The sequence below is a fragment of the Halyomorpha halys genome, unplaced genomic scaffold (assembly GCF_000696795.3).
Source record: "Halyomorpha halys isolate HHAL.00 unplaced genomic scaffold, Hhal_1.1 Scaffold110.1, whole genome shotgun sequence".
In the NCBI taxonomy this organism is placed as follows: domain Eukaryota; kingdom Metazoa; phylum Arthropoda; class Insecta; order Hemiptera; family Pentatomidae; genus Halyomorpha; species Halyomorpha halys.
In genome coordinates, this window is record NW_027112640.1 from 603,523 (window position 1) to 615,389 (window position 11,867).

The 11,867-nt window shown below is 32.8% G+C and overlaps 1 protein-coding gene across 8 annotated transcripts in view; it reads left to right on the forward strand.

Moving 5' to 3' along the window:
• Positions 1-11,867, forward strand: part of LOC106677846 (CCR4-NOT transcription complex subunit 6-like) — a 398,718-nt gene that overhangs the window by 151,795 nt on the left and 235,056 nt on the right. The gene's annotated exons all lie outside the window — the stretch shown is intronic.

The window sequence follows — 11,867 nt, forward strand, 5'->3', positions numbered from 1 at the left end:
AAATATGGTTTTGTTTATTTATGTTGTTCTTTGCTGACCGCACCCCCCGACAAACTTCTTCAAGCATTAATCTACGCTCAACTATCTACACCTCAACAATGTTTCTAGCGCACATGACTTATTTACTGGAGGGAGCAGAACTTTGTTCGGTTTTGTACAAAAATGTAGTGTTATTCTTGTATAAAAATGGTTCATTGATTTGTTGATTGCCTCTTGTTTCTGAACTTGACAGTTCTTTCGCCTAACCAACAAACATTTTACGTGTTTTGATGCGACCTCTGTGGGGATCATTTATGTTGCATATACTTGTATACATATATGAGCATATGCTTACAAATAATACATACATTTTAATTCTTAAATAGCGACACTTTATTTTAGTACTCCCTTTTTATCAAACCGTGTATTCTATTTTTTTAATTTCTTGCGGTTTTTGGTCTATACTTCATCTTTAGGCAGAAGTACTACTAAATATGATTAGCTATTTAGCATGATCGTTGTCGACCACTTCGCTTCTGTTTTTGTAACATCCATTACAAACTATTTTGTCATACGAAAAAGAAAGCCGGATATAAAAAAAAAAATTGGTAGTTAATTCGAATTGTCTTTGGCAGATTTGCATTTTTAATTGGCCCACTACATGTCACTCCAACTTTATAAGGTTTTGCTTTTTTTTTTATACCAAAATACAAAAATTTGTTTATGTCAAATTACAATGAATAGTATAGAAGTAGTTGAAAATCAATAAAGAGTGTAAAGTATATATTGCAGTTCATTTTTCTGAAAATGGGGACACAAATCCGAAACATTAAAATCTCAAGAAATGTGAAAATAGAATACAATTTGTTAAAAAGCAAGCAATAAAATAAATTGTCAACTATTTTAACAATAATACATAAAAACACAATTTCACAAGTTTTCGATTGGTGAAGATAAAAATATAGACTTTACGGTTTTGTTTTTCTTCTCTATTGTTATTTTTACTTATTATTTAGGTACTTTTATTATTTATGAATTTGTATATTGGTGCCTTGTAAGCTTCTCGACTTTTATTTATTGTTGATTTATTTCTTTACAAATTAAAATTTAGTTATGGGAAGGAATATATAAAAATATAGTAACTGATAAAAAATTTCCCCGTTTCTATATTTCTGTAGGTTGTGATCTAGATCCTTTGTTGTTACATACGGTAATGCACAGCTATCATAGTATTAATAGTTCTCGGATCGACGAAGTTCATTTATTGCATCATAAATAAAGCTATTACAAACGAGTAATGAATTGCTTAAATTAATGAATAAAAACATAGTTCTAAATTGTCCTGATTTCTGATATGGTGAACCAGGAATGTTTTCTTGTATAATGTTAAATTGTAATTATTGTTAATTTTAATTTGCTGTTACTTTGTTTTCTGTTGTTTCTTTTACAGAAATGAATTTTCTCATGTGTGGCATAAGTTTTTTTTTTTTTTATTAACATTGTATTTAGGTCGCTTTCAGTCCTGTTTATGAAGTATCTGCTTCGTACTTTAAATAAGCGGATGGGGCAGTTGCGGTTAGTTACTGGCCGGCGAAGTTTCCCCGTCGGTTGGAAATTCCAATTTTGTTATCCGAAGCTCATTCAAGTTATATGAAGCGGTCACGAACGGTTATCCGTCCTGGCGAGCATAGAACATACATGAATCTAAGGTATTCGAGCCAACGTCGCGTGCTGCCCGTAGTCGAGCAGTATTGACCAACTGTGGACTTTTTGCGCTTTCCCCAGGCGACTGGGGAGCTATCGTTTATGTTAACGGCGGGGTGTGTCGCAGTTTGGGAGAGCATTTGTGCACAATGTCGTCGCAAAGAATTCCTACACGTTCTCTACATTTGGAATGTTTCTAGCTAGGTCGTAAAAAAAAAAAATGTACGATAATCCATTTGGTATAATATTTATAGCTAAAGTAATTTATGACATTAAAATGATAAAACAATTAGCGGGATACATGTCAGTTCATTGACGTGTATAAAACTTAAACCATATTTCCCGTGTATTTTAAATTTATGATGAAATAGAAATAGTGGTACATATGAATTGGAACCACTAAAGGTGTATAGTGGAATTTATTAAATTGAATGGCGTATACTAATTTCATATCTTTCCTGTACGATTTTCGAGTTTGGGCTAATTATTGACACTAATAGTTTTAAGAAATGTTCCTTTGATAATATTTCTCTTTTGAATATTGTTCCCTTTTTCTTTTGCAAAACCATGACAGAAATATTAAAATATAAAAGTTTACTAGAATTTACATTCCTTTCTTAATCTTTTACTAGATAGTAAATTAATTTAGAATCAATATTGAAAATACAAGAACCGATTTAATGAAGTTTAAATTCTTGTATACTCCATATTAGCCATTTCTTTTCTTTCTTTATTTTTTTTTCTTTTAACATGTCAGGAATAATACTAGTTACTTATTCGTTTTTGTTTAATTCTTTGAACGTGCACTGAAATGAAATATTCCCTAGTTTAAAAAATCGATAATATTTTCCGTTTGATTTGGGATAGGATGATGTATTTCATCACTCACGTACATATTGGCGAAGCGATGAAAATTCGCATTTTTCATGATTTCATAAGAGATACCAACCCTTCATCCGGAGGTGAACTTATGTTGCGCTTGCCGGTGTGGAATGTTTGCATGTTTGGCGTGATCTCCATTATTGGAGGGCCTTAGAACGTGATGGAATTGAAATGCACGAGATTGGATAGCGATGGTTGTCAGAGAATTTCTGGCTGTCAGGCCCCCAGGGGGTTAGGAAAAGCCGTCCCAGCTTACGTAAAACCGTGAAAAACAGCGAGGCATTACGTAGCCGCGCTTCCTGTGTCGCCTGCAAGGTTTTGTCTTTTGTCTCCGTAAAAGGATAGTTGGAGTGATTGGGTGTTTTTCCTTAATTCGTCAGCCCGGCTGTGACAGATTACCTCTTCCTACAAAAATCAACTCTGACAGTCATTTGAATGTTGAGGCAGCAATCTTACATTTTGAATTATTTGATGAGAATTCGAAATATTCAGATGTAAATAACATTTTTATGTGTAATAAAAATAGAAATGAATAAATCTATAACATATAATTGAAGGATAGTGAAATATCATTAATTTGTAAAAACATTGTTCTTAATGATCGTTGAACATAGGAACACTGAATTCAATATAAAGTAATGTCCTAATGTACTGTTTTACTAAGTATACAACCTACTTTCATGAGCAGTTAAATAATGTTCTTGAAAACTTAAAATAAATATGCAGTATACCTAAAAAAGATCTTAAATATTTTAATAAGTTTTAGTATATATTTTTAATACTATCACTTTTATTTTTTCATTTGTAATTTAGTTTTTAACCCCGCACATGTTTTTTGTTTACAGTAAATTAAAAATAAATAATAAATAGTAAATTAAAAATAAATAATAAAACTACTTACATTTATACTATCAGTATTTTTTTTTTAATTTGTGTTTTTTTCACTAAATTACGAAAACATATTTAGTTAATTCTATTTTAGTGTAATATTTATATTAATTTTGGACATAAATACAAGATGGAAGAGAATGTAAGCCATGTGCCGCTACCGCCCTAAAGTTATGCAGTAAGATGATTCTAGGCCACCCTCTCATATGTTGATGAGGCCGGGTTCAGGTTTCCACGTGTCCGATGTCATCTCAAGTGTTCGGTCGCTTGCCTTTTGTTCTTTAAAGAATTTCATGGACCTTTGTTAACCTATCATGTTGAAAAAATACTAAAATTTATCATCTTATAGATTGATTCGGAAAATATTGATTACAACAAATCATTTTTAATCTTGTTTATATATAATTGAATATAAATATCCATGTTTAGCTATATATACACAATGAGTTTCTGTTTGTACGTGCTAGTTTTTGGAACTAGTTCCATTAAATAATTCTTTTTGTGTTAAAAGCTTAATAGGCTGTTTATTACCGTGAGAGGTTTCGGGGTTTATTGCATCATGCCACACCCCATAGAAACTTGTGCTACAAATAAGTGTACAAAATACTTGAGTAGGTACGTTTCTGTATTTTTTCTTAACATAAAAAGTTCTTTATTTTTTCTCATTTATAATTAAGAATAGTTAAATACATATATTATGCCAGTGTGTTTAGAACAGGTTTTGCGGCTAATATCACTGCACCAAGAAAAAAAGCAGTTTGGGTTGCCGTCATGATGAGTTGTGTTCACAGGTGTTAGTTAGGTCAGCCATAATTAATTCCACAGAACCTTAATTAAGGTTTCCAAGACTTGGCAGCTGCTTCTTATTTACTTATTGCTATTTGAGGGCAAAAATATTCTGGGGGCGAACCTTCCAGTTTTAACAACTTAAAATATCAAGCACTTCAATTTTTTTTTTTTATATCCCTAAAATTAACATCACGACCGATGTTAGAAATGTAAGTGAAGCGTTTAGAACAGCAGCAATTATCATTTAAAACAGATTATCGGTTCTGCGAAGCCAAAAAGACAGTTATTTTCAAATGTACTGGAAGTTCGATAAGAGTTTGTCTTCCATTTGATATTTTGCCAAGTTTCTTTGTGGTGTATGATTATCAAATTTAGTAATGGCATTGATAAAAATGTCTCGATGAAGTAATGGAAGTCGTATCCTTACCAAACTTCTGAATACTGTATTTTAAATGTTTATTTATTTCACACTTTCACAAGTCAATGGTTATAAAACGGCTAAGACAGAATTAATCTCGACCAATTCTATCGTTTCACATTTGTATCCTAATACGGATGAATATTGTCGTTTCGACTTAATATTATAAATTTTAACTCATTTGTACTTTCCATGAGATTCTTTTTTATTAATATAAAATAACAATTCGTTTTTCTCAATATGATACATCCACGTTTGGGAGTCCTCCACCTTAACGACTATACAATTGTTAACATTGCAGCAATAAAAATAAATATAGTTATACACTTATTTTTTAAATAATTAATATATTATATCTTGTTAAATATAACAAACCGCAAGCGCCACGGCAAAAATAGGAACAGTATTAATTTATTTTTTGCTAAAAATAATTGATGAACCATAAATATATGCCGTTAGTAGATATTTATGGAAAAAAGAAATGCTGGAATTATCTTCGAGGAAATGAGTAAGACGTTTTTTATTCCTCCTAAAAAGTGGGACTGAAATAAGTTTAGCAGTGACCTCCACAAATTCTGTTTCCAGGGTCTGTTCATATAATTCACATAATTTGTAATCAACTTGTTTTTCACAAGGTAATATTCAATAACTTTTTTTAAAAAAATAAGCGTGCAATCATATTTAATGTTTATTCCTGCATCGTTTAAAATTGTAGTAAACGACGGAGACGACGGACTCCAAACGTCGGGGAAAAAAATCAATTTTATGTTATAAAAAAGAATTTCTTGAGAACTACATATCTATGAAGATTTATATTATTAAGTTTAAAAAAAAATTGTACGAGGAATAAATTTTTCAAGAACGAATCCTCATGGGTTATTTATTGATCAGTTATGTTTTTTAACTAAGGAAAGAGCCTTTATAATCGAACTATGTGATGAGTGACATACTTAGGGTACCCATAAACGTATATTAGCATTGGGAAAGAAAGTATCCTAATATCTGTTATCAAAATATTTCTGACATCTCCTTAAAAGAAAAAAAAAAAAAAAAAAAGAAATAGATATGGGAACATCTGAGTTTATAAGAGAGTACTCAGAAGTTGTTGAATGTATTTTCAATTTTCATCCCTACCCCTGATGAAGTATGTTCCCATCCACGTTGTAGTTTCAAAATCCGGACGAGTAACTTTCATATGATAGAATTAACGACACCAAATACGAGTATCGTATTCCATCTGAGATGAGATGACTACCTAATCCTGTTAGGATGATTTATGAAGAGAGGAGCCTAAGGAGAGGATGCAGGCGTTGAACTTGTACCAGTTGACTTTCTACAGAGTAGAGACTCGAGGGGAAACGGGCCAACTCTCTCCCACTTTCCCCTGGCACCAGCCCAAAATCATGGCTGTCTCTTCCTTTGATACGTTTCACCGATTTCTTACTATCTCTTGTCCCTTTGACATTTTAGTTTGCTTCTTTTTCTCTGCTACCGATGCTGGCATTTTCTTTTTTATTTATGGTATGGTAGGACGAACGTTATTGGCGTATTCTGTGTGGTTTGTTTTGTATAATGTTCCTGAAGCGTCTTCGGCTTTATTGATATTTATGATAAGGAACGTTACTTTCTTTCGTTTCCTGTTAATCTATTTTCAGTATACATTTTATGTCCTCTCCCTTCGAGCTCTTAAATAAAGATATTTCATAATTTTAACTGGTAGTACTTTTAATTCCATTATAATTTATCTGAACTGGTGATCAACTTAGGGTTTGACTCAGATTCGAATCCGGCTGTGACATTCAATTATTTATTCTGCTACTGTAGCTGTGAGTCAATCGTGTTGGCTCTGGAGCCCTCCGGGGTCCACCCAGCCTTATAAAGCGGGTAACCTTTAATGGGGAAAAATCTGGCGGTCGAGTGTGATTCTGATCGCACAACCTCTTTACACAACCGTTGGTTTAGTCATAGCACTTCTTTACTAGTACTGCACTACTGATCCTTCATGGGTTGTAGCAGTACTGATTTTTATATTTTGTTCCAATTTTGTATATATTGTAGAGAAAACATATATATGTATACAAACTACCTAAAACTTGTCATTCTTGTGACATTTAATCCTATCAAAGAGAATAGACAGGCCCGGCCGGGGAGTGTGTTTATTATTCACTTTATTCACTGGCATTGGATAATTTATCAGGCGAGTAGTGGACAGGGGCCCAGGTTCAAAGGATGTCCGTTGGGCATTTATCACCCTAATTATTTATTAATTCGTTGCCGATTCGGTGGCCAAGGGCTTCATTCGACCCCGGTGATTTACCGCCTCCCCGCCTCTTTGTCCCAACCGGCCAGCTCGACCGAGGAAAATTTCGCCTCGGATCCAGCGATTTATCTATGATTCATAGTCAGATTTTCTAGATCTCCGATTAGGCTTGGTCATCCATAACAGTTCGACTCCCGAGTTCCACTGCCAGAACCATAAAAAGGTTTCCATGTGCTCTTTCCAGTTGGCTAACCGGCTTTCTTACGTGGGAGAATGGTGTATTTTTTACTTTTCGTTTTGGCAACATTAAGCGTTTTGATGAAAAGAGTTTGTGTTTGGTTGGATTGTGAAGATGGTCTCCATTATTAATACTATTTTTTTTTTAATGTATGTACCAATTACTCGATTTAGCTATCCAAATAATTTTTGATAAAACTTTATTTTTATGCTTGTTTATTGGTTTCGTATAATGTACAGAAATAACCAAAATAACATAATTTTTTTTTTTAATTTATTTATTGACATTTACAAATGTATAAAAAATACATCAAGCAAATTTGAAGTATGAAGGATTGCCAGGAATAGAAGAGGAAGCAAGGTTAGAAACTAGTAGGTTTGGGTGGTTAGGGAGGAATGATATCAGGTTCGGGCTAGATCGGTTACATAAGGAACATTTAGGTCTTTATGGATGGTTTTATTAGTAACAATATAAGGAGGATTGAGGATTTTACGAAGGATTTTGGATTGTAAAGATATTGGATACGAGAGCAATTCAAAGGTTTAGTGGAGCCCCAAAGCTTAACTCAGTATGTCCAGATGGGCCTTATTATTGTCTTTTGTAATGAATTGGAAGTTTAGACCGTTTGTCTAGTAATGGCTGTAATAGTCGGAATCTGCGTGCAGTTTTCAGCAGTTAGTCGTTTGTCAAGGTGTAGTCCAAGATAACGAATCTGTTCTACAGGGGTAAGAGCCACATTATTAAAGCATACTGTAGGACAGTCGGCAGGTTTACGACGAAGAGTAAAGGTAATTTGATGGGATTTATTTTTATCCTCCAATTTCAACAACCACTCTTCGAGAGTTGTGATATGGGACTGGAGAGTTTGGGATGCAATCAAACGGTTATTATTAACTATGAGCACACATGTGTCATAAGCATACGTGGTAAGGATAGTCTTAGGAATTGTTGAGATATCAGCTGTATGGACGGTGTATAGGATGGGACCGAGGATACTACCTTGAGGAACACAAGCGGATTGAGAATAGAGGATGAATAGGAACCATTGTGGTTTACTTGGAATAATCTATTAGTAAAAAAGGAACGGATGATGAGAAAATGTGTAGGAAAATTTACGAAGTTTGTACTCACCTTGTACTCTAGTCTAAAAATAGTACTTCCTAACAAAGCACTGAACCCCTGGTCCTGCATGGGCGAGGTAAGGTTCATACATGTAGATACATGCATACGTAGAAATATACATATGCATATATTTAGACGGAAAAAGGATTTTTTTTTTCAATGCCGCTCAAGAGGAGCATGGGGTTTCCCACCTATGGTACATTCGGATATTCATAATCGAATTATAGTCAAATATTAATTTACTTATTTCACAAGGTTCAGAAAAGCATAATTGGCAAATAATATAGGAGTTACCCTACTAGAAGTTGGACCAAAACTGCACTGTGCCACTCCCACTATTAAACAAGCGTTAATTTTATTCTCTCATGGCGTTTGTCGCAAGTGTTTATACAAACTTTCACCACTTCTACACGGAAAAGAGAGTCATTCAAGTGTCGTTTGGTGGTAACATGGAAATAGATTTTTGTAGTTTGGTCATTTCGATTCTCAACAGTTTTGAAAACATTTTATCTTTCCAGATAAGTTCAGTGGAAATTATAATAGCATCCAGTTAAATTATACTAACTAAAATCGATTAAATCTTAAATCAAAAATTTGGAATCTTTTAATTTAATTTAAAACATTTCACTAAAATAAAAAAGTAAAATTTAAAAATCCTTATGTATTGTACAGTTTATAAAATACGTGTTGGGTTTATGATGAAAGCTGTTACGTTTATTGGTTTTGGAAAGGCGGCCATCTATACAGCCCTGCAGCCAGTGAACGTGTTGGGTATCAACAAAGAGATAACAAAAAATATCCTTGCACCCTAAAAATACAATACACCAGTAAGCTTTTTTTCCAATCGGAAAGCGGCCAACACGTGGGCTAGTATCTCATCCCCCTGTTTTACGTGATTTGCTTTCAATATTGGATTACGTTTTTATGTTTTCATCTGAAGCCCTTGCAAAATGTATTCGGAACCGGCAAATTGACTTAAGAAAGCTGTGAAATGTTGAGATTAATGCTCCTCTTGCTCACCCCTCTGTAATGGACGTTAAATTATGGATTCAACAATTATGATTAATGAGATCTCTCTCTTGTAATAATAGTTAGAACTAATTAATAATTATAAAAATGCATATTTCATTCCTCCCCTTTGGAGTTATGTTGATTGAAATACCTTTTTGATAATTTGAGGTAATATTTAAAAAACGTCTACGCTTACATGAAATGGGTCAGTATATCTTTCTCATTATTTTTATTCCGTTATTATTTCTTTTGAAAGTTTCTTATTTTGGAAATTATTCTTTTTTTTTTTTTTAATATTGGGTAGGTAATTACCTAATTTCAAGGTTAATGGTTTGTCATGTTATGATTTGAGAATAAAATCTATTAGATGCGCCATTGTTGAAATATATATATAGTTGAAGTTGAAATAGCGAACATTCTCTAATCCCCAACTTTTCTCCAAATATTGCAGACAAATAAGACTGAGCCATTTTTGACTTGTAGATTGGTAAGGAATATACGTTTAAATACGTTTTTGTGTATATAAGAGTAAGTAAAAGTTGACTCAAATTTAAACTAGCTTATGACATCACTAATACTCATCATTTGGTCCGAACGTTATTCGAAATAGCTTACACTTGCGTAAGTGAATGTAGTGGACAGAATATAGAAAACCACGGACAAGTGGTTTTAGAAGTATAGGTGTGCCGAAGAAAATACGTTTGCGCATGCGTAAGCTTAAGTAGTGAACATGATTTGAACAATCAATATGGGACTGACAAGGATCGATTATGATCAAACAAAAATTGAACTTCAGACAGACACGAAACCGACTTGGTCTTTTAATTTCTAAAATGTAAAATGAGAGTAGGAGTTTTAGATTCTGAGAACGTATTTCTATTTTCTTGCATGAATAAAAAAGTTTCCATATCTTTGATAGTAAGGAAAGAAAAGATCATAATATTAATATTTAAAATTTAAAAAACTTACTAGCGTTGAAAAATTTAAATACTTTACAATATTATTGCAATTATACATCTTTGTAATATTCAGAAGATCATTGGATCAAATAAAAAAAATCTAGTTATTTTGTACCTCAATCGAATTGTTCTTTTTGATATAACCAAATTCAGTAGAAATTCTTGGATTTCTCACATTGCTGCTTAATGGTGAATTTGTTTAACGGATCACTGGAGAGGATCTGAGAGGGTGAATTCGGGAGAGTGAATTTGTTGATCAAATGAAATAAAAATTGTGAAATGGAAGGAATAAAAAAGGGAAAGAAAAAAGGATTGAATTGAAATATTTGTATTTAGTGTGTCGACTGGGATTGATTGTAGAAGGAAACTGTGGGGAAAAAAAACAACTGTTTTCTTTCTTTTTTATTATATCATGTAAATATATGTAATTTATATATGTCCGATCACGGATTGACTAGTATGCTGTGTATATTTGGCAGCATGGATGAATAAAGCATTTCTCTCTCTCTTCTCTTTTAGTGAAGAATTGAATTGAAATGATCCAGAAACCAGTAACATGAGTTACTACTAACATAATTATTTCTTGATTTAGTATGCTTACTTATCTATGTAGAATGAATAAAATGTAAATATCACTTAACTTTCATTTATATCTGTATATGATTGTTTTAGCAAAAAGTTATTTTTCGAAAAAACGGAAAAAATAATAATTACTAAATTACAACATGCTGTCTAACCGTGAATGATTTGATTTTGGCCATACATTTGCATTAAAGCAAATAACTCTATGTTGTTAAGAGTTATAACACCTAACAATGGCCAACTCTTTTCTCATTGAGTATAAATGAGTACACGCCTATGACAGTCGTGAACTAATACTGCTGATTTTTTTCAATACAAATAAAATAAAATTGTATTTACTCAATTGGAAGACAGCGTTCAAAATATTTCGTTTATATGTCTAAGGGCCGTTTTTACTGTCCGTTCAATTTCATTGGAAGGATTAACGGAGATCCACAAAGAATGAAACTCTCCATCAAACCTTCCTTTAAATTCCTTTACTGAGAACGGCATAGAGTGATTGAAATTATTGATGATAAACAGAACAATTCTATTTTATCTTTAAATGGTTTGAGAGACTGATATGCTAAGCATAATATGCATGTGACGAGGTTCATTTAACAGCCACTAATCCTTTCACTTCAAGCGATCTTATTACCTATTACCTATGTATCAGTCTACGAAATAAAAATAACAGAGGCAGCTGAAGTATTTTTTAATACTTCATTAGGAGTTACTCTTAATATAAACGTAAAGTCTAGAACTGCTGGTCGACTGCGTTCGTCTAGTTTTGCGGTTTTTAATAATAAAACAAAATGATTGCGGGAATTCATTTAATGGCCACAATAATTTCCCCCTGTCCCGTACCTAATATCATATTATAACAGCTCTTCTTATCTAACCTTGAAAACATTTGCTTGTAGCGAAGAGAGTAGTCTTCCAAATATTCTATATTCTATGTTTAGTCACTGAAACACGGAATCTGTTCCATCACTCCCGCCTTTCGGGAACGACCTCTCTCATATGACTTATAAAATATATATATTTATCATTATA